Source organism: Protopterus annectens, chromosome 8.part0 (genome assembly GCF_019279795.1).
Source record: "Protopterus annectens isolate FY-2018-M chromosome 8.part0, PAN1.0, whole genome shotgun sequence".
Taxonomy (NCBI): Eukaryota; Metazoa; Chordata; order Ceratodontiformes; family Protopteridae; genus Protopterus; species Protopterus annectens.
The window spans coordinates 648,623,454-648,644,441 of record NC_056741.1 but is presented as its reverse complement, the minus strand read 5'-3'; the positions used below and the strand labels follow the sequence as shown (position 1 = coordinate 648,644,441).

Sequence of the window (20,988 nt, the reverse complement as noted above, 5' to 3'; positions counted from 1 at the left end):
ACCATTTACTCAGCCATCATTAGGCCAGTCATTGAATATAATGCACCCACTGGCCTGTATCTGTCCAGACACATGCAATAAATGGAACACCTCCAGAGATAACTTATTAAAAGTATACAAAGCCTAAACAACATGTCCTACATGGACCAACTCAAAGTCAAATCACTATACTCTGCTTCCTACAAACTGCTAAGAGGTGACCTGTGTCTGCCATGCAAGGCATCCTCTGACCCATTAATGATGTATTTACTGCACATTAGCAAGTCAAATGCCATCAGAAGTAATCAGTCTAGGGATCTAAATGTCTTCCTCAATATCAACAGAATGGTTTGGAGGGACAGTTATATCTTGCAGAGGATACCACTGCAATGGAACAGAATCCCCACCCACATAAAACAAAGTTCTTCCTTATTCAAGCACAATTATATCTATGTATGGGAAACAAAAAATTTACCCCAGGACTGCCCCCTGTATGACTAACAGAAGCAGTTCATAAATGCTTTATCCTATGCATGGGTCCCCTCATATTATCTATAGTATGATGCTAGTTACTTTCATTGGTGTAATATATATTTATCAACCGTGGAACAGTTAAGGCCAATATAATCCCAAATGAGATTGTTTCAAGCACAAAAAGGGAAATTGGATAGGCTTAAAATGGCCTGCAAGGGCAGCTAGTCTAGTACTTGTCTATGGTCCTATGACTGTTATTCATAAACGTGGCCAGTGTGGACAGTGTTTCTACATTTTTAGTGGAGAGAAGTTGTTGTTGTTGTTTGTCTTTCGGCTTCTTCCCGGTAAAGGGTCACCACAGCGAAACTCCGGTCCGCTAATGATTGGCAGTAGATTTTTATGAAACGCCGAGGTGCCAGCTCGACGCCCAACCTTCAACGAAGGGATGCCCATTTATGCACGCATGTCTTTCGAACGCTACCCAACCGCAGTGAGGGCATGCAGACTCCATATTCATTGAAAACTGATAGGAGTTTGGTTGAGTTTAACCACACATGGTAACTGCCACAGGCCCACAGTAAAGGACTTGTTTACTTGGTGGTCTCTGACACTGTGATTTATTTATTTATTTATTTTTTGTGGGAAAACTGAAAGGCCATTAAGAAAAAGAAATTATAAACAACGCTATGAAATAATGAAGCAGAATATTAAGAATGCAGTGTGTTTGATAAATTCTTATTTCATATTTTGGAAATTGTTAAACCAATTCCATCGGGGGGGGGGGCTCAGGAAAACAAAGCCGTCTGCAAAGAACTACTATGGCAGATTAAGTTAAATGCCTCCCATTCTCCTGGTTTGAACGAACATATTACTTTAGCTCCAGCATAAAAATTTGTGGGCAGAAAAATTATAAATTTGAGCACTTTTTATTGTTATGGTTTAATACAGCTTATTTTTTGGATTCATTTCAGTTCTTATTGTATACTTACAATTTAGAAATTAACTACATTTGTGTTACAGAATGATAAATATTTATTATATTCATAACACGCATTTGTAAATAATTTTATTGTATTAAATTTAGGTCATTAAGGTTACTGTAGGATGTGCATGTTTAATTTCATTATTTTTAAATATTTCATTTTTAATAGTTGATCATTGCAACACTACATTATCATTTAAATTAGTGGTTAATTATGCTGTAACTTTAAGAAGTTAATTGACAATTTACTTGAGAGATTATATAAGGTATCATGAACTTTGGGGTTTAGTTCTTTTGAAGGCTTTTATTATTGAACAGTGCAAAACCTCATAACCTAGTGTGTTGTTTTTCAGTTTGTTGCGTCCCCTTATTCCCTGGAGGATATTTCCACTGGTGCATCTCATTTGGTTATAGGTTCTTTATCCTACACAGCTGCCATAGTGTTTTTCTTTAAGTAGCAACAGTGTCTAACCTTGAGTTTGCTTTTTTAAAACCTGCAGTCATATCTCGATTGCTCTCTTTTAAAAATGACATTATGATATTTGCTGAATAACTAATATGAGTTATTGAAATCTTCCACTGAATAAATATTTGGTTAAGAGAAACAAATCTTCAAGCTAAAAGGACTTTCTTTAGAAAAGACTTTAAAGAAGGGAAGGATCCCTCTCACTTGCTTTTCTGACAAAGGTAACTAAATATAATCTAAGGGAATGCTTGCCATGGACGCTAGCTTGTCTGTGTATTCAGATTTAATGTTTCCTTTGCTTCCTCAGAAAATCATTTTTAAGTACTTGAGTATGTTTCTCCCACTTATAAAAGTCAAAATAAGTCTGAAGCTTGGGCATGTTAGTCTGATGTTTAAAGTATTTTGAAATAAATTTTCTTTATCATCAGGTTTAATTAAGCAATTAACAAACATCATTGAGGTAACAAACAGCTGCTGTTTCTATTCTTATGTTTAAGTGGGTCTACCTTGTACCTGGCCTTGCTGTTTAATTTACTTATTTATTTCTGCTTGCTAACTCAAATAGCCTGACTGTGCTATAATACTCCATTTCTGTGGTGACACAGAGAGAAATACTCCACAATGCAATGATTCTGTAAAATATGTACAAATATGACTTTTGTAAATCAGGCATGAAAACTTGTAAACACACACTACATACATGTTTACAATAAATACAATTCAAAGACGTACCTCTCAAGAAATCTGGACAAAACCTAGCAAAATGGTGGGGACAAAGGCCTAAAATAAGGACCAATTTTAAATATTGCTCTTATAAACTTAGAAAGTTACTAGAGTAACAGGGCTTGTATTAATATACATTTCTGAAGGATTTGATGTATGAAACCTGTGTATTTCATTATTTAGAGACTTCAGTCCTCAGACTGAAACACTAAAGGCAGAGGCGTGTCCATATTCATTAAGGATATCAAAAACCTCCAGGCTAGTTGCTCAACATAATGCACCTGAAATTATCCAAGTGCAACTAACACTGGGCAAGACTGCAATCCAGGTTGTAGCTTTCTACGGATCCCCCACCATGCCCCAGGATTCCCACTATTCATTTCTTAAGATACTGGAAAATATTAAGGTGCAACACAATACCTTGATTATGGGCGATTTCAACTACCCCACCATCAACTGGGAAAACTACTCATGTACCAACTCATTCGCTCAACGTTTTCTGGAATTCATAAATTCCAGCACCTTGGATCAGCTTGTCCACACCCCCACCAGGAGCAGCAATATCCTGGACCTGGTCCTTACCAATATGGAAAATCAGTGCTCCATGCCAGAAGTCAACTCCTCACTGGTCAAATCTGACCACAAGCTAATCATCCTAGACATCCATATTCCACCCCCATCTTCCATTAAGGAAACCACCATGAAAAGCTACTCCAAATCAAACTTCATGCTTCTTAAGACAGAAGTGGCAAACTTCACAACACCCATGCAGATGGAAAATAGAGGTATGACTGCTGAATCTTACCCAAATGCACTGTATAAGCACATACACAAGTGCATGGATCGTGCCATCCCCAACAGAACCAAGACATTATCCTCCAAAAAAAAGGAAGCCAATCTGGTGGTCCCCTGCCATAAACAAATAGAAGGAAGAAGCTGTTGCAAAAAAGAGTAAAATCCCAAGACTGGTGGAACTCCCTGGTCAGCCTCAGCAAGAAGCTGAGATCCCTCATAAAATCCTCCAAAACCAGTTATGAAAATAAAATCGCCATTGATTCCAAAGACAACCACAATGCATTCTACAGGTATGTCAAGAATCTCAATGGCAACACTCAGATCTGCTCTGAGCTACAGCACAATGGCACTAAATACACAGAACCAAACAATATTGCCAACATTCTGGCAGATAGGTTCAGTGCTAACTTTACCTCCCCTCTTACTCTCCAAAGGGCCTATCTTGATACCAAAAGAATGCAAAGCCCCTGTAATCATGGATGAACAAGTAAAGACTGCACTCTCCAAAGCCAAGAACACAACATCCATGGGACCAGACAACATCCCAGGCTGTGTACTGCACGAACTACAGAATGAAGTGTCACCCCACCTAAGTACCATGTTCAATCATAGCCTCACCTCAGACTATGTACCTACTGAAAGGCACACAGCAGTGGTTATCCCACTCCACAAAGAGGGTGCCACCATGGACCCCGGAAACTGTCTGATGAGCCTGGTCTGCAAGGCCATGGAATGTATCATCTTGGAGCTGATAAACAAAGACATAGGTAACCTCCAAACCCTGGACTCCACTCAGTTTGGGTTTGTAAAAGGTAAATCCTGTTTACTAAACCTGATTGACTTCTTTGAAGCAGTCAGTAGAGCAGTAGGCGAGGGCAAGGTAGTGCACACAGCCTATCTTGACCTTGCCAAGGCTTTCAATACCATCACCCAGTCAGGAATTATAGATAAACTCAGTAAACTGAGCATAAATCCCTATGTCAAGATGGGTGGCCAACTGGCTCATTGACAGAATCCACACAGTAAAAGTAGCCAGCTCCAAGTCCGACTTCAGACCAGTGACGAGTGGAGTACCATGGGGTTTGGGTCCCGGGTCCTCTCCTGTTCAGCATCTACTTCTCTGAAGTGCAGGGCAACACAGAAGGTCTTTGGCTAAAAAAGTTTGCAGATGACTGCAAACTGGGAGCCATAATAGAATCAGGTAATGATGTAGACATTCTACAAAAGGGCCTCACAGAGACAGATGCTTGGTGTGAAAGTCATGGCCTAAAGCTCAATGCCAAGAAGTGCATTGTCATCCCCTTTGGGAAAATCTCGGAACCCATGAAGTACCACATAGGCGGTAGCTCACTAAACACTGAAAGTGTGATAAGAGACCTCGGGACACAGGTGGACAGTAGTCTCTCCTTTGATAACCACATTGCCAGAGTAGTCAGGAAATCCTTCTACGTGGCACACCTCATCACAAAAGGGTTCTCCTCTAGAAAAAAGGAGGTCATTTTTCCTCTCTACTCATCCCTCATCAGACCCATTATAGGGTACAATTCCCCATTTGGCATGCATCTCATAAGACACCTACAACAGTTAGAAAGGCTACAGAAATACCTCACTAAGAGGATTACCAGCCTCAAACAGATGCCATATGCAGACTGTCTCAAAAAAACTCCAGCTCTACTCCATCACATGTCACCAACTCAGAGGCGATCTCTGCCTAACATACAAAGCTATGTTAAACCCAGAGTTGTTGGACATGCTACACTTAAAGAAATCCCAATCTTTCCGAACCACAGGCTCCAGGGACCTAACCCTTGTGACCACAATAAACAGAACAGGGAGAACATTTGAGAAGGCCAACCCAGTTAGCTTCTGATCCTCCTTGCCTCTTTCCACTTTACAAAAAAAAATATATATATTTTCTAAGCTTGTTTCCTGCCTTTCCTATAAGTTGTCTAGTTCAGATACAGATTTGCTGTATCCAGGACTGTTTGTAAGCTTCTGAGCCCCCAATCCTTTCTGTGTTGGAGGGAAGCCTTCTAGCTTAATTTTGTTTCTTAGAACTAGCCAGTTTTCTAGTTTCAGTACTCAAATCTGTTTCTTTGAGCTCAGCACTTGTTCAGAACTCATTGTAAGCACTAAATAAGCTACAAATTACTACAGCACTCAACTTTCCTAACTTGTCTAGAGGAAAACAGTTTTTAGTACTTAATAAATAAGCACCTATCCAGGCATGTCTAAGGGTCAGATCCCGGTGTTTTCTCCTGTCTACCTGATGAGTCTGTGCATCTTGGGGCAATGCAGCAATTGCCTCATGTACACAGACAACCCTCTCCTCCTACCACCCAACACTACAACCTGTGAGAGATGCACTTATATAACCAAACTGGAAGCAAAGCTCTCTTCACTCAAGACTGGACTAGACAGTCAAGAGGAGAAGGTAAATACTTGCGCCACACCACACTCATCACATAGTACCTCAACACCTAAACCACCAAAACACACACATAGAAACACAAAACACATGCCTACATTCACGAAGGCTCTCAAAAAAAATCTACCCAAGCAACAGGGACCTCCAAAGCAGAAACGCAAGCAACCTCCACCCCCCAACACAACCCAAATGACACATAGCCCACAAACTCAGTGTGCCACTCAACCACAGCCCATAAGGCATAACAACATACCCAACACTCTAGTCATAGGTGACTCTATAGTCAGGCACACTGATGTCCCACTCACCAGGCTAAACAAGGAGTAAGTTACTGCGAGCTGCCTGTCAGGTACTAGGATCTGCCACATAACACATGCACTCAGGTCACTCCACAGCAAGTACAAATATGACTCTGTCATTGTCCATGTTGGTGTGAATGACCTGAGACGTACCTCCCTGGACTACATGAAAAGAGACATGGAGGAGCTTTCTAATCTTGTAGCCCAGGCAGGTATGACCCTAGCCCTGAGTAGCATCCTGCCATCACCCAGAATGATACCACAGTACAAGGATAAAATGATTGACTTCAACAATTGACTAAGCTTCTGGTGTCATTCTAAGGGGATCCAGTATATGTCTGCCTGGGATGACATGATCTAAAAACCACGATGCTTTGCCAGAGATGGCCTGCACCTGTCGCCCTTGGGATTCCTGATACTGGCTAAGGCTCTTGCCACCCCTATAGTGCCTTTTTAGGCAAGATTCAAATGACAAATTCACCACTGTAACAGGTACAAGCAAGCAAAACCTGAGGGTAATGCTACTTAATGCTAGAAGTCTAAACCTCAAAATGCACTCACTCGAGGCACCACTGCATTATCAGGCTATAATTCATACCACACCTTTCAGCCACCTAACCTGGACCGAAGCACTAAAGGCGGAGTCATGTCCATATTCATTAAGGATATCCACACCTCCAGGCTAGTTGCTCAGCATAATGCATCTGAGATTATCCAAGTGCAACTAACTCTGGGCAAGACCGCAATGCAAATTGTGGCTTGCTACAGATCCCCCACCATGCCTCAGGATTCCCACTCCTCATTTCTTGATACACTGGAAAATATTAGGGTACAACCTAACACCCTAATAATGGGCGATTTCAACTACCCCACCATTAACTGGGAAAACTACTCATGTACCAGCTCTTGTGCTCAACGTTTTCTGGAATTCATAAATTCCAGTGCCTTAGATCAACTTATCCACACCCCCACCAGGGGCAGAAATATCCTAGACCTGGTCATTACCAACATGGGCAACCGATGTTCCACACCAGAGATCAATTCCTTGTTGGTCAGATCTGACCACAAGCAAATCACCCTAGACATCCACATCCCACCCCCACCCCCCATTAGGTAAACTACCATAAAAAATTTCTCCAAAGCCAACTTCACTCTTCTTAAGACAGAAGTGGCAAACTTCACGACACTCATGCTGACAGACAATAGAGATACGACTGCTGAATCCTATACAATTGCACATTATAAGCACTTACACGAGTGCATGGATCGTGATATCCTTAAAAGAACCGAGATGCTATCCTCCAAAAAAAGGAAGCCAATCTGGTGGTCCCCTGCTATAAACAAACCCTACAACAGAAGAAAAAAACTGTTGCAAAAAAGAGTAAAATCCCATGATTATAGGAACTCCGTGGTCAGCCACAGTAAGAAGCTGAGATCCCTCATAAAATCATCCAAAGCTAGTTATGAAAACAAAATCACCACTGATTCTATAGACAACCACAAAGCATTCTATAGCTATGTCAAGAATCTCAATGGCAACACTCAGATCTGCTCTGAATTACAGCACAATGGCACTAAATATACAGAACCTACTGATATTGCCAACATCCTGGCAGATAGGTTCAGTGCTAATTTTATCCCTCTCTCATCCCCTAAAGGGCCCATCTCTATACCGGAAGAATGCAAAGTACCTGTAATCACAGCTGCACAGGTAAAAAACACACTGTCCAAAGCCAAGAACACAGCATCCATGGGGCCTGACAACATCCCTGGCTGCGCTCTACATGAACAACAGAATGAACTGTCATCCCACCTAAGTACCATGTTCAATCATAGCCTCACCTCAGGCTTTCTGCCCACTGAATGGCGCACAGCAATGGTTATCCCACTGCACAAAGGGGGAGCCACCACAGACCCCGGGACCTACTGCCCCATTAGCCTGACGAGCCTGGTCTGCAAGGCTATGGAGCGTATCATCATGGAACTTATAAACAATGACATTGGTAATCTTCAAACTCTGGACCCTACCCAGTTTGGGGTTGTAAAAGGCAGATCATGTCTCCTAATCCTGATTGCCAAAGCCGTAGATGAGGGTAAAGTGGTTCACACAGCCTATCTAGATCTCACCAAGGCTTTCAACACCATCCCCCACTCTGGAATTATACACAAACTCACTAAACTTGGTATAAATCCCTATGTCACAAGATGGGTTGCCAACTGGCTCACTGACAGAACCCACACTGTGAAAGAACAGACTCTAAATCCAACTTCAGACCAGTGACAAGTGGAGTACCACAGGGTTCAGTCCTAGGTCCTCTCCTGTTTGATATCTACTTTTCTGAAGTACAGGCTAGCACAGAAGGTCTTTCGCTAACAAAGTTCGCAGATGACTGCAAACTAGGAGCCATAATCAAAATTTTTAATGATGTGGACATCCTACAAAAGGGCCTCACTGAGACAGATGCCTAATGTCAAAGCCATGGCCTCAAGCTCAATGCCAAAAAGTGCATTGTCATCCCTTTTGGTAAAAACTCTGTACCCATGAATTACCACATAGGCGGTAGTCTTCTTAACACCGAAAGTGTGATAAGAGACCTTGGAACATAGGTGGACAGTATTCTCTCCTTTGATAATCACATCACCACAGTAGTCAGGAAATCCTTCTACGTGGCACACCTCATCACAAAAGGTTTCTCATCCAGAAAAAAGGAGGTCATTGTTCCCCTCTACTCATCACTCATTAGACCCATTATAGAGTACAATGCCGCTTGTGGTATGTACCTCACAAGACATGTACAACAACTGGAAAGGCCACAGAAATACCTCACAAAGAGGATTACCAGCCTCAAACAGATGCCCTATGCAGACCATCTCAAAAAACCCCAGCTTTACTCTGTCGCATATCGCCTACTCAGAGGTGATTGCTGCCTAACATACAAAGCTATGTCAAACCCAGAGCTGTTGGACATGCTCCACATAAAGAAATCCCAATCCCACTGAGTTACACGTTCTAGGGACCTAAACCTTGTCACCACAATAAACAGAACATGCTGGAGGGATAGATTCCTGTCCCAGAGACTTCCCATGCTCTGGAACAAACTACCTATCTATATCAAACAAAGCTCCTCATTAGCACTCTTCAAGAAAAATGTTGATGATTGGATGGGAGATGGGAAATTCACCTCGGGGATCACTTCTGTGGCTCTGCTTGACAGGGGCACAGAAAAATAATTTTCTTGGGTGGCAAAAGCCAGGGTACCTTTTTGGCTAGGCTTTATATAGGCCCTAGGGCCAATAGCCTAGTACCTACCTATGAAGATGCTTGAGGGATTGATTCCTGTCCCAGAGACTTCCCATACGCTGGAACAAACTACCCATTCATGTCAAGCAAAACTCCTCATTGGCCCTCTTTAAGAAAAATCTTGATGACTGGATGGGAAATAGAAAATTCACCCTGGGGATCACTTCTGCAGCACTGCTTGACAGGGGCTCAGGAAAATAATTTTCTTGAATGGCAAAAGCTAGGGAACCATTTTGGCTAGGCTTATATAGGCCCCAGGGATGATAGCCTAGTACCTACCTATGAAGCTATGAACCTAAGATAATCCCAGTGGTTTGCTAGAAAACCACAAATGTTATAAGGAACAGACCAAAAATGTGATGCAAAAATCTGGACGTTTTTGTGAAAATCTGGACAGCTGAGTGTATGTTCAAAGATTCTGATATACTTAACTGTAGTGTGTCTAAACATTTGTAAGATATTACAATCAGAAAACAATTCTTTATGTATTAGTACTTTATGATAATGAATTGGGAGTAAGGGACTATGCTTGTATGTACGTTTGAAAGGAAAAAATGCAAATATGTGTTAATACTGATAAAAGTAGTAGATGAAATGTATTATGTAGAAGTTGCTATGATGTAAGAGAGAGGAGAGAAATGACAGAAGCCAATTTCACAGTTTCTAGGATACAAGTGGGAGGAGGGAAAAAGAGGACAGTTTAAAAGAGAAATAAGATGTACCGTAATGGCATTTGGTTTATTTAATGTAATAAGGGTTAAATGCTTTTAGCAGGTGCTGTGCTATAGTGTACAGCATGTCAGCATTTTAAGTTACATGTATATCTAAAGTCATTCTTTAGTTTTATTACAATTTGTTTTGTCTTGATTTTATACCCAAAGTTAGGGCCATGGTTTAACTGTTTATACCAAGTAGATGGAATCTTTATTGTGATTATTGTGTGGGTAATTGATTCAGATGTTAGGCCTTCTGCCATTGCTCTGCTGTGGGAATGCAAAAGATAAGTGCTTATTTTCAACTGTTTTCTGCACTTCTGATTGACTAAAACATTATTTGCTGCATATCTGTTTAAACGGTGCAACTGTTTTTTAGACTAAGTGAATTTAATCCTTACCTCTGTTCTGATATTTGTTTCCTTTTTGCTTCTCTGTTCTGTTAATTGTACTTGTTGCTGTACTTGACAAACACTAGCATAGAGCTGAAGATATGTTGCTGTTTGTGACCTTTGGAGCTTGTAGTAACATATTTTGTCTAGAGAGGCCTAGCTGTTTCTTTGTGGGAGGGGGATTCAGTCTGGTCTGATCTGGCTAGAGTTATTACTGCAGGGCTCTATTGTTTGGATAATTTGGATGGTTCCAGTTTCCAGTTTCTCTGCCTTAAATAGCCAGTGTTTAAACCAGTTTGTACTTGTTTGCTCAAAGCTGCAGTGAGTTAGGCCTTCTGCGATTGTTCTGTGGTGAGACAGCAAAAGATAAGTGCTTATTTTCAACTGTTATTTGCACTTCTGATTAACTAAAACATTATTTGCTGCATATCTGTTTAAACTGTGCCACTGTTTTTAGACTGAGTGAATTCAGTCCTTATCTCTATTCTGATCTTGTGTATCCCAGCCACCCACCCAGCTATTGTTGTGGTATTAAACCTTGGTGGCTTTTGAATTGCCCGCCTCTGGTATACATTTGATATTGGACACTCCTCCCAGTCCCATTACAGCAGCTCATTCTACTGTGTACTTTGAGATAAGTTGTGAAGGCCCACCCCTTTAGCTTCTTGACCTTGAATTATCTCCTGTTTCCTCACTTTCTACTAAAAATATATATATTGTGGCTCTTCCTTCTTCATTTTGCTGCTTGTGCTTAGGAGTTCAACTGCATTTAGTTTGCCATATTTGTTACTGCTTGTTGGTAGTATGATTAAATTGATGACAGTATTCTACTGAATTGCTGCTTTATTTGAGCTGTTTTTACTGTTGTGATTGTGAGCTAATTTATCACATTTGCACTGTTTAAAGCAATTTACTGATTAACTGCATTTCATTACTGTTTATATTTCATTGCTGTTTACTGCAATTCATTACTGCTTTACTGCATTTTACTACTGTTTAACTGTATATTTTCATACTAAGAGTTTTTTTGTCTGTAAGTGGTTAATCTGTGCTTCTTTGTGAGTTTTACTGTATTCGTAACCCCTACATTGAGTATCATAGTCTGGATACAGCTTTCCTGCATCCAGAGCTGCAGCTGCATGGTTTCTAACCCTTTTTGAGTTATTCCAGCAACAAATATTCCATTAGTAGCACTTGTGTGATCACCTAGTAGTACAACTCTGAGACCTTCCATCCTTTACCCCCTTAGCTTTCTCTGGCCACTCTCCCTGAGTTTCTGACAAATGTGGATGGACAATTTCCTACATTTTCTCCTGCTAGTATGGTTGATATGGACATTCTGAGACAGTGTAGCAATTGCCTCATGTACAAGGACAACCATCTACTACTCCCTCCTATGGAAAAAAAATTGAGAGAGATGCAATTACATCAAGAACCTAGAGCCATTGCTCTCACCCCCACAAGCCAGTATATATGGCACTTAGAAGACTGTCAACACAAACACCACACCTCAAACATCGCCCACACCTACACAATACACCCCTGCATATGCACAGGTCCTCAACAGAAACATACCCAAACAAAAGAGACCTCTGAGGCAAAAACACCTGCAAACTCCACTGCCCACTACACCACACACCTGTGTCTCACAGCCGCTAAGGCCTAAACATAAACTCAACATATTACTCATAGGAGACTCCATTGTGAGATACACAGATGTGTCCCTCACCAGGCTGGATAAGGAGAAAGTCACGGTTAGTTGTTTGTCAGTTGCCAGAATCCACCATATCACCCATATCACCCATGCACTCAACTCTCTCACTCTATAATAGTCTGTTTTGACATAAATGACTTTAGATGTACCTCCCTGGACTATATGAAGGGAGACATGATCAAGCTTGCTGAATATGTGTCCCAGGCAAGTATGTTCCTAGCCTTAAGCAGCATTCTACCGTCACCCAGAATGACGCCTCAGTGCAAACAGAAAATTATTGACTTTAACAATTGACTTAATTACCTGAGAGCCTGGGATGACATGATTGACAAACCACGATGCTTTGCCAGACATGGCCTGCATCTGTCTCCCTTGGGCTTCAGGTTCCTGGCAAAGGCTCTTGCTTCCCCATAGTGCATTTTTTAGGCAATGCCATGAGGTCAAAACTGCCAACATGAAAATTTCATCAAAATGTAAATTAAAGGTCATGCTGCTAAACTAGGAGTCTAAACATAAAACTGCACTCATTGCAAGCATTCTTAATCCTGGAAGATGCTAACATTTGTGCAGTTACAGAAACCTGGTTTAAAGCTGCGGAGAGCACCACAGCCATACTAGGTTACTCGTCCTGTCATGCATTCATTCCCCAAACCATGGGCAGCAATGCAAAAGGAGGTGGAGTTGCAATATATGTAAAAGACATACACACCTTCAGGCTGGTCAAACAGTATGACACACAAGAGACTGTCCAGGTGCAGTTATCAATTGACAAGACCCCTATTAAAATCATAGCTAGCTATAGGCTCCCAACTTTGACTTGATGCCCACTCCATCTATTTGGACCTCTTAGAATCTATCAAGATTCAACCCTTTACCCAGATCCTGGGCAACTTTAATTATTCAGCTATAGATTGGAAGAAATACTCACGCCAAAAGACAAATGCCCAGAGATTTCTTGATTTTGTCAATGCAAATGCCCTGGACCAGCTGCTTGACACCTACACAAGTGGTGGCATTTGGACTTGGTATTAACCAACATGAGATGAGTAACCATTGCAGAATCCCTACAGTGTCATCATCCCTGGTAAGATCCAGTCACTAAGCGGTCACTTTCAAAGTCACCATCTCACCCGAACCCCCCCCCCCCCCCAGGGTCAAACAAAAAAACTTCTCCAAAGCTAATTACAACCTCCTGAGGGAAGGTATTAACAGTTTAACAGCTTCCTTCCCCTCCATAGGAAATGGCACAGATATCCAAACCTACACCAAGGTACTATATGAGCATTTATATAGCTACATGAAATCAGGAATACCCGACAGGATGAAATCCTCCTCCTCAAGGAAGAGTAAACCTGTCTGGTGGACATCTACAATAAATAATCTCTATAATAAAAGGGAAAAAATGCTGTCCAGGGCCAAGAAGGACCAGGTGCCTAATTGGAAGCAATTTCTCCTTAGTCTGAACAAGCAAATAAAAGCACTAGTAAAATCCTCCAAAGCAAACTTCGAGTCCAACCTGGCCACATCTACTAAAGACAATCATAAGGCCTTCTTCACATATGTCCGCAATCTCGAAAGAAGCATCCAGATCTGCTTAGAACTGGTATTCAAGGACACCACATACACAAATGCCATAGATATAGCCAATCTGCTGTCATACAGGATGAGTGAAAACTTCACCCCCTCTGTCCCCCCATCAGTAAATCAAGGCATCGCAAGCACCTGACACCCTCCCATTATCTTTAGGGAGCAAGTCATCACTGCCCTCTTAAAAGCAAAAAATACAGCCTCCATAGGACCTGATAACATCCCAGGCTGCATCCTACATGAACTCAGGTGGGAACTTGCAGCACCATTAGGCACCCTATTCAACCAAAGCCTGAGTACCTACTTCATCCCAGCCAAGTGGAGGACAGCTACTGTCATCCCTTTGCACAAAGGTGGAGTGTCCACCAATCCAGGAAATTATAAACCAATCAGTCTAACTAGCCTGATTTGCAAGGTCATGGAGAGGATTGTAATGGACCTCATTAACAAGGACATTGGCAACCTCCAATCGATCCCACAAAGTTTGGTTTCATCGGAGGTCATGCCTGTTAAATTTGTTCGACTTCTTTGAGACAGTCACCAAAGCCATGGACAAGGGGAAGATGGTGCACACTGCCTACCTTGACCTGGCCAAAGCCTTCAACATTATTCCCCACTTGGGTATAATAGATAAACTCTCTCAACTAGGCATTTGTCCATATGTTACCAGATGGGTAGCAAACTGGCGCACTGATAGAACCCACCTAGTCAAAATAGGTGAAGCCACCTCAAGCAGTAGACCCATAATGAGTGGTGTACCCCAGGGATTGGTCTTGGGGTCTCTGTTATTTGGGATATACTTTTCTAAGGTGCAGGCCAAAACCAGTGGGCTATGGCTGCCCAAGTCTGCAGATGACTGCAAGCTGGGTGCTGTCATCAATTCCCCTAGTGATGTGGACATCCTCCGAGAAGGTCTCACCTAAACAAATGACTGGTGCCAGAAACATGACCTCAAACTGAATGCCAAAAAATGCATCATCATCTCCTTTGGGGAGAGTGATGTCCTCACAAATTATCACATTGATAATAAGGTCCTAAGCATGCAATCAGTCATGAAGGACTTGGGCACCCAGGTTAATAGCAATCTGACTTTTGGCCAACATATTGCCTCCATTGTATGGAAAGCTTTCTACATGGCCCACCTGATTAGTAAGGGTATCTTATCCAGGGACAAGGTGGTCATAACATCGCTGTATTCTTCCCTTATAAGACCCATCATTGAGTACAGTGCCCCTTTTGGCATGTACCTCATAAAGCATATGCAGCAGCAGGAGAGACCACAGAGGTTCCTGACCAGGAGAATCCAGGGCCTCAAACATCTACCTTACACAATTGGGCTAAAGGCCCTGTCCCTCTGCTCAGTCTCATACAGACTCCTCAGAGGTGACCTCTGTCTGGCATACAAAGCAATTTTAGACCCCACCTTGATGGGATGGGACTGCTGCATATCCACAAGTCAAACTCCACTCAAGTATCCCACACGCTCGACCTCAGCCTGGTCTGTGACATCAGTAGAACTTGTTGGCGGGACAGATCTGTGTCCCAGAGACTCCCCCTTTTGTGGAATAGACACCCTCTCCATGTCGAGCAGAGTACCTCATTAACCCTTTTTATGTGCAACCTGGATAACTGGATGGGGAGCAGAAAATCCATCCTGGAATTCCACCTGGGTCCCTGCTGGACAGTGGCATCAGGTGCTGACTTGTTAGAACATGAGCTAAATTCTTGGATAGGCTTTTAAGGGTCTCAGAGCCAATTGCCTAGTAATTTCCTTGTATCCTATGTGGAAACTGACATGTATGAGGGAACAAGCTTAGAATTAAGAACATTTAAGAAATTGTGTACTAATAGGTGAGGGAATGTTGTCTTTGAGTTTGAACAGTACGTTTCTAAACCAGTTTCCTCTTACTGGTTTATAACTAAGATAGTTTAGCTATTTAAAAGTGATTAATGATGGATCATGTTGAAAGCTTTACACAGATCTAGAAAGAGTGAAACCTGTAACTGAACAGAATTTTTTATGTATTGTTATGAATTGTAAGTAGGATACCTTCTGTGTTACAGCCTAGGCAGAAGTCATGTTGTACAAGACAGTTTATTATCTTTTTCAGTAAATGTTTCATGATGTGCTTGTGTATATGTTTTCAAAAACTTTGGTGAGGATTGACAAGATGGCTATATATTTATAGTTTGAATCTACTGATGTACCATCTATGTGAAGAGGGAACATCTGAAATTTGTTTGAGAGGGAAGGTACATAATGCTGTAGTATAGATCTGCATTTTGCAGGAAGATTATCTGGAACTAAAAAGTTTGGCTTTAAATTCTTTCACAGATTTTTTACTTGACAAACTGAGATTTCTGCATAGTACCGTTGATGTGATTCCTCGTTTGCATATATTTCATTACCCTCTTTTACAGGAAGATTTAATGAATCACTCAATGAAAACTCTAGGTTGGCTAGGATTTTCTTGTAATATTTTAATGAATGTGGGGGATTGGAATAGTGGCCAAAGTGTTTACCTAACAGATAAACCAACACAGCTGAAACGGAGCAGGAAAAACGGTACTTCAAATGACCAAAAATATAAGGAAATTTATTAAAGTTTGTTAAAATAAAATGCTTTTTGTCTGGTTTAATGACACAGACTTCTTCAGACAATTACTTCTAAAAAAGGCTTGCTATATATACACACAGTTACAAGGAGAACCCAATCAACAGGCAAAAAGCAATTAAACAATTAAGCAATAAACTACTACGTACTTTTTTTTAAAAAGGCAGCCACAAATTCATAGCAGCAACAAAAAGTGATGCGTTAGCATTTGTTACTAAGACTATTTTGTCAAAACCACACCTATTAAATTAATATAACTTTGACTTCAGAAAAGCTAAAGACAAAAATGTAATTATATAATATTGACTATAAAAAACAGTAAAAAGTTACAAATGTTTAAGAGAGTTCAAGAGTCTATGTAGATGACAACTTTGTTTGTACAGGTCTATTGTTAGTAGACTTTTCATCCTGGTAAATGCTTGTGTGCTTACTAATTTTTTAGTTTCTTAGTTTTTTATTCACTTAATAATGTCATTACTTTTAAATAGGTTTAAACATTTGTAACTTTTTACTGTTTCTTACAGTCAATATTATATAATTACATTTTTGTCTTTAGCTTTTCTGAAGTCAAAGTTATATTAATTTAATAGGTGTGGTTTTGACAAAATAGTTTTAGTAACAAATGCTAACGCATCACTTTTTGTTGCTGCTATGAATTTGTGGCTGCCTTTTTAAAAAACAGTACGTAGTAGTTCATTGCTTAATTGTTTAATTGCTTTTTGCCTGTTGATTGGGTTCTCCTTGTAACTGTGTGTATATATATAGCAAGCCTTTTTTAGAAGTAATTGTCTGAAGAAGTCTGTGAAATTAAACCATACGAAAAGCATTTTATTTTAACAAACTTTAATAAATTTCCTTATATTTTTGGTCGTTTGAAGTACCGTTTTTCCTGCTCCGTTTCAGCTGTGTTGGTTTACTAGTTCATGTTTAATTTACTTGTCTTCTTAGTGTTTACCTAACAGACACAAGGTGCAGAGTTTGATTCTTATAGGGGATAATTGGCTAGGCATAAAATAGCTAACAAGTGCAGTTAGCCTAGAATCAATGAATGTATGTGTTATATTACTGTACTTTTAAAGGTGCTGTTTATTTTTTCTTTCTTTCCCGGATTTATCCCTAATGTTAATCACCTATTTAGTGCTACGTTTTAATGACAGTGCAGATTTATGTTTCAATTTCTCCTTGTGTCATGGTGCTAATGAATTAAGAACATTTAGAAAGATTTGTTTGAAGTAATTTACTACTTCTTTGAGAGGATAATGTTTAATTTGTAATGAGTTGCATTATCTGAGGAAGTGATAAAGACAGAGGACTGAATTCATGCTTTTAACTGAAACCGGTTGTATGTGGTAAGCCTTTGTGTTTTGATATAATTTTATGTTGCATATATATATATGGTTATGGTGACTTGCTTCTGATATTCCTTTTTCTTCATTTATATTATTAAGTTTGTCAATTGCTATCAAGTATGTTTTCTCTGCAGTTGATGAGCCTGTTCTAGTTTGTTCTAATATTAGTTGTATAAAGGCAAATAATTTTAAAATTGTTTACTGATTTTGTGTTTATAAAGAGGATGATTTTAGCCAGTATGCTAGCATCACACAGTATTATGCTGCTTTGTTTTACATTTGTGGTTGTATGTGAGAGGACATTTTCTAATGTATTGACACTTGTGGGTACTGGGTATATTAATGGTAGCTTGCCTTTTTCAATTTCTCCACATGCTTTTGGGTTTCTAATACAATCACTGGAATAGATACCATTATATAGTCTGGGTACAATTAAATTCATGGAATTAGTATTGTTTCAGTCTTTGATGTTAGCCAAGAGTGCTCTTCTCCACTACTACAATGTAAAAAAAAAATGCCTCCTCCTGCAAGTCATACAGGGTTGCATGTATTGGTAACATATTTAAGTACAATTGTAAATTATCTGTTATTAGTTCTGTTACTCTTAATAGTACTGGAAGTATCTGGGTATCTTTCTCCCACATAGACCTTATTCCTGCTAGGAGATCCTCGTAGTTTGTGGTACCTCATATATATGGGGAAAAGGAAATGTTTCAGATTTGTCAAGTTGTATAATAGTTAAGTTTGACATAAATGTTTGGATTTGATGTGTATGTAAAATTGCAGTTCTCCCTGCTCTTTTTATTTTTGTCTGCATACTTCTCAATCAGTAACTTGGTAGAATGATTTCCTTATTTGTCACATTTCCTATAAGCCACATTTCTATTATGCAAACTATGTCAAATTAATGGCTATTGTATAAAAATGTAATCTTCTTCAATTCCAGTACCTGAAATCATACTGGAAAGTAGGCAATCTTAAGCGTCCATAAACAGATTTCTAAACTTGCTCATTATTAAAACATGCGTATTGGTTCCATGTCAGTCCACTGACAGTTTCTCAGGCTGAAGGTCCTCTGATAGAAAACTTAGTGACTTGTTTTTAAGGGGATAAGCTGCCTTAGCTTCTATGCATGGGGCTTTTCCCCATGGATCAGCAAGCTTAATATAGTAATCTTTATGACTGCTGTATCTTGGGAAAAGGGGGAAATCCTGAAGGAAGTGATATTTATACCTAAACCTTACCCTACCTAACCTTTCCTTCTTCTTCTCTATCCCTTCTCTGCCCTCTGTATTTAAACTCTGTCCCATATCTTTATCACCATCCCACCTCCTGTCTCATTCTGTTGTTACCTCTCCACCTCCTGTCTTACTCTGCTGCCCCCCAGCTTGACCATCATTGTTATTACTAAATAAATAATACAAAATGAAATTAAAAGGACTATTCTATTTATTTTTACTGGCTTTGTTAAGTTGACTATTTAAGTTTAATGTATGTATCATGTCTCTCAAGAATGCATCTTATACTTGGTATTGTTTAATTTCTGTGAACAATCCATCTTATGCTTGGTATCATTTCATTTCTGTAAGCAATGTATCATATACTTGGTATTGTTTCATTTCTGTGAACAATGTGTCTTATGCTTGGTATCATTTCATTTCTGTGAACAATGTATCTTATAATTGGTATGGCTTCATCTCTGTAAACAATGTATCTTGTACTTGGTAATGTTTCATTTATGTGAACAGTGTATCTTATGCTTTGTATCATTATATTATTTAGAACTTTTCTCCCAAGGCCTCAGCTGAAAAGTGCTTTTGCCCAGCAGGATCATCCTGGTAAACAAATGTAAATAAATATTTAATGAATGTGCATTTTATGTAAGTGAAATCAGTCAGATACTTGGTCATCAAACAAGCGATCAGTTCCAGTGTGTTAAACCTATGATTTGTCCCTGGAATTTCTTTGCTCTCCTGTATACCCAGAAAGGTTTTCTCTCCATTGTTGATTGAACTGACTAACAATTCCTATAACTGTCTCATTCCCACTTTATGTTGTTTTAATTACTGTTGTGGCCTGGCCTGTTTTTACATTTTTTTTTATTTTAATAATTTCTTCTTTCAAGGATTTATTACTGATATTATGGCATTTCTGATCATTCTTAATTATAATTCCAGTTGCATTCTTTAAGATATTTAGTAGAACTTTTCTGAAACATTCTGTTTCATCAGAATGTGCCCTAATGATGTTCACAAGCTTCTGGTTTGAATGGCTTGATGGTATAGTAAGATTCATTAGGAACCAGATTGATTAGTGACATTTGTTCAAAAATGCCTACACATTTCTAGATCTGAATATCTTTGCTTGTATTCACATCCTTTGCAGACCCATCAAGAAGGATCAGGTATATGGCAAAAACGTTCAGACAGTACATTGTGCACATTATGTTAGCATGTCATGTGTCATTCTTTATTTGATTTAACACACAGTGCAGTAGATTCATGCATAGACTGCATGACAACTGGTAAACTGTATACTTTACCACATAGGGTTCATGCATATCACTGAGTTGGTAGATCTATATTGAAAGGTGCACTATGCAATCCATGGTAGTTTTTATCCCCATTGGAACTTTATGTTCTTAGTCTATTTACAAATAAGGATTGTTGGTATTGTAAGCTATGTCGTGTGTGTGTGTGTGTGTGGGGGGGGGGGGTGCTGTGCTTGTTCCATCCAGCAGCATTGTATACTGTTAATTATCGTCCTTTCTTTGTTAGTTTTCTACAACTGCAAGTATAGCACCTGAGTGGTTTTTAAATGATGGCAAAGTATAAATGAATTTTGCATTTGGTTGAAATGCCTTGCATCAATGGCATTTATCTCTATGCAGTCTCAACTAGAAAAATCAATTTTGTTGGTATTACAGAATCAATAGTGCTCATTATAATATAATAATAATAATAACTACAGCTGTATGAACTATTCTATTTATAACTTCTTCATATCAAGAAAAAACTACTTGCCTGTTCTGCATGCCTACACAGACACCTGAGGTTTGACAGTGTATAAAAAACACATACTTTATAATTTGTTATCCAGTGTTGACTGCTTCTTTGCTACGGATCCTATAACTACTTAGCAGACACCTCTCTTTATTTATTGCCATTATTG

General features: G+C 39.7%; 1 protein-coding gene across 1 annotated transcript in view; it reads left to right on the top strand.

Annotated features, from left to right (window-relative positions):
- The window catches only part of KCNN3 (potassium calcium-activated channel subfamily N member 3), a 2,562,115-nt gene that overhangs the window by 1,021,367 nt on the left and 1,519,760 nt on the right, over nt 1-20,988 (top strand). The gene's annotated exons all lie outside the window — the stretch shown is intronic.